This window comes from Globicephala melas, chromosome 17 (assembly GCF_963455315.2).
Source record: "Globicephala melas chromosome 17, mGloMel1.2, whole genome shotgun sequence".
Lineage (NCBI taxonomy): Eukaryota > Metazoa > Chordata > Mammalia > Artiodactyla > Delphinidae > Globicephala > Globicephala melas.
The window spans coordinates 1,241,563-1,245,091 of NC_083330.1; the positions used below are offsets into that span (position 1 = coordinate 1,241,563).

The 3,529-nt window shown below is 40.8% G+C and overlaps 1 pseudogene; it reads left to right on the forward strand.

Moving 5' to 3' along the window:
• Positions 1 to 1,224: 1,224 nt before the first annotated feature.
• Positions 1,225 to 1,294, forward strand: LOC115855090 (U4 spliceosomal RNA; annotated as a pseudogene).
• Positions 1,295 to 3,529: the final 2,235 nt, after the last annotated feature.

Sequence of the window (3,529 nt, forward strand, 5' to 3'; positions counted from 1 at the left end):
TAAGACTGCAGAACTAGACTTTTCATGATCTTGATTTATTATTTTATTTTGTGATATAGTTTATTTTAGTGGTTAGACAGAAATTTAGACTTCATTGATTCAAGCCGTTCCATTGGTGTTATTTTTATAAAGTTACTTGCTTTTGGTGATGTTTAGTTGTTTAATTCACTAGTAAAAAAGTAAGTGGATATATTTTGTGCGTGTGTATGTATTACATTGTGTGTATTATGTAATATCCACGAGGCACAATGTGCTGAAAATAAGCCTTTTCCTACTCCCTGTTCTCTAATCATTGCTTCTTTTCTCCTCTGATTCCCCGTACAAATGGTCATTTGCGGCACACTTCGTTCTCCACTTTGGTTGTGTGCCTGTCAATGTATCTCGTGTATCTTTCCTTATTACCATATACAGAACAGCCTCATTCTTTTTAAGTGGCATTATATAGATTGTAACATAATTTAATTAGTTCCTGATTGATGAGCATTAATGTTGTTTCACATAATTTGCCGGTACCGCAATGCAGCTACGAATATCCTGTGTGTAGGTGCTTTTTCTGCGTGCTTCGGCGTTTCTGGGCTATAAATACCTAGGAGTTCTGGTAGCTTGTCTGTCTTGGGTTTTGATGGCTCTGACCAACCCCCAAGAAACTAGAGAGGAAAAGGGAGTGAACTGAGAAACATACAGAAAACTGGAGGTGTTTCTTTGGCCTGAAAGAGAAGGCAGCCCACTGCCGTGGGCGGAGCATCAGACGGGAGCAGCCTGGGGGACCTGACCCCTCGTCCCTGGCAGGGCCTGGGGACAAACGTTGCCCTTCTCCACGCCCGCTGGAAGCCTGGGCCTGGGTCTGTGTTCAACCACTGTCCCCGTGATGTTTTGAAAGCATAACTACTGTGCAGATGGATAGACCTGTGGTTGCCAAATACAGTTACTGTCGCGGAAATACCTCTGCTCTGCACAGGCCTCACGTATCACGATGAGTTGCACCTTAAGACCCTTTCCCGCCAGCAAAATGAGGACGTGTCCCGGTAACACTGAACCTCACAATGGAAAGGGTCAGGGTCCCACCTCTTTCTTTCCCAAAATGTTCCTAGAACCACCTTCCCTGCTCTGCCCCCTAAGGGCTCTTAGGCAAAGCAGCTCCGCCCAGGGAAGAAGACCTGTGCCATCCGACCCAACTCAAGTCCACAAAATTAAAGGTGAACACACGAGGGCGACTCTTCTTCAAGCTTTGTGCAGTGGCAGGATCGTAGCCAGTGAGGTTTATCCGAGGTGCGATTATTGCTAATTGAAAAGACAGGAATTAAGGAAGAGACAGACAGAGAGAGAGAGAAGGAAGCAAAGGGGGAGGAGAAGGGGGGGGAGGGAGGGAGAATCCCAAGGTGATTTTCTCCTTCTACAGATTCAGAGAAACGTAGGACACGTTTGGTAAAATCTCTACCAATCTTTCCTAGCACTGTAGGAACTTTGTACAGAAGTTTCATGCTGATTCTTAAATGTACTTCTTCTTGTTCTCTTTGGTCTACTTTTATATCCTGTAATTTGAGTATTCACTTAATTACATATAAATTAGATGTTTTCATATTCAATTCAAAGTCCACCATACAAAGAACATAACCCAAACTGAGAAGGTCTCAGAGGTCTTCTCTTGGCACAAATAAAAATGGACCCAGTCATGCATTTGACAGAGAGAGTCATCACCGATAAAGGTCTTTGCTCCAAAGATCAGGGGACAAAGAAATTCAGCCTTCCTACCCGCAGAGACGACAGCTGCCCAGAGAGGAGAAAGGCAGCTGATGGCCACGTTGCTGGGAAGATTCAGCAGCCCCACAAGTGAGCGCGTCTTGCCCGAAATGGGTGAGACTTGGAACCAAAGGAGCACGCACATTTGTTTAGACCTTTCTGGCAGGTTTTCACGTATCAGCTCTCCAGGGTGGCATTGACTGGTTTTCCAGTGTCACAGCTGAGCCCCCCTCTTCAGGGTCGTGTGTGCCTGTTCCCAGTCACCTGGTTGTACCGGATTCCTCTCCGTTCACTAGTTCTTGTGCAGCTGTTGTACACCTCAAGGGGTGGCTTAAATACCTATCCGTATTTTATGGTTTTCCCCACAAATACTAGAGCTCTTTCTAAAATTGAGATACAACAAATGACCTTTGGCTGTTTTGTTTTGTTTTGTTTTGTTGGTGAAAAGGGTAAATACTGAGGATTATGGTGCCCTTGATATAGAGATTGTTTTTAATGAGAGAAGCATCCTGCCTCAGTTACTACTCCGGGCATCTCAGTAAATGAGTTAAACTGAAACCTTCATTTGAAATGAAGGTGGGAAATCTGAATTGTACAGATTAGCAATGAGTGCAAACCCCTGCAGCAAATTGGTGAAACAGCTGAAATTCAAACCAGGCTCCGAATAAAACCACTTTGAATTTCCAATAAGTTACGTGAGCTGCACAAATAAAGAACACATGGATATTCTTTATGTAGATAGATAGATGGGTGGATGATAGGTAGTTTGAGAGATAGATAACAGATGTTAGAAACAGACAGATGAGAGATAGATACATAGATAGATGCTGGATAGATAGATAACGTAAGATAGATAGATAGATAGATAGATAGATAGATAGATAGATAGATAGATAGATAGATAGATAGATGATAGATAGATAGATGATAGATAGAAGATATATACAGAGAGACAGAGAGAGAGGGAGAGAGAAAGAGAGAAAGATACTATAACAAATTCATCTGCGGTAGTCCTCGTTACTAACCTGAATTATAAAAGTGGATCTCAGGTTGTTTGCCCTGTGATTTAGCTCTAAGGAGAATTACGTTTCTACTAAACAGTGATGTGCATGAGTTCTTCAATGCCAGCATCTGCAATTATGTTTCTCTTTTTTGTTTTAACCCTATATTTTCAAATATTCCATGAGAACTAAAAAATCAACTATAAGTCATTCAGGATTTCCTTCGTGGCATATTAAACCCACAAAGACAGTACAATCATTTTAAGTTTCCTAATAACTATATTCAAAAGTGTTAATTTTGTTCTAAGTTACACTTTAACTTGTAGAATTTTCATTATTATTCCGTGGTTATAATTCAAATATTCTTCTTGATTCTGTTAACTCAAGGTGACTTAATAAAATGCTATCTAGGTTCTAACGTCTTGAATTTGTTCAGTTTTACTTTGTTGTTAATGTTTAATTCTATCGCATCTTTTCACCACTTCCTTGGCTACATTCACTATTTCCCCACCCACCACCTTCGACAACCAAAACTTAATTTTCTGTTCCTGAGTTCAGTTTTTTTAGATTTCACATATAAGCATTATGGCCCTGAACACTGATTCTTTGGAATCTGTTGAGAGTCCCTATGTTCTGTAACAGACATAGAGATATTCTTGTAAATATTCCATTCTGCTCAAAAGGAGTATGTGTTCTCCAAAATCTAATAGCTTGAATATAATATTCGTATTACTCAATCTCCAATAGCTCTAATGGTTGTTTGCCCAGCCGATGTCTTTCTTGTAAAG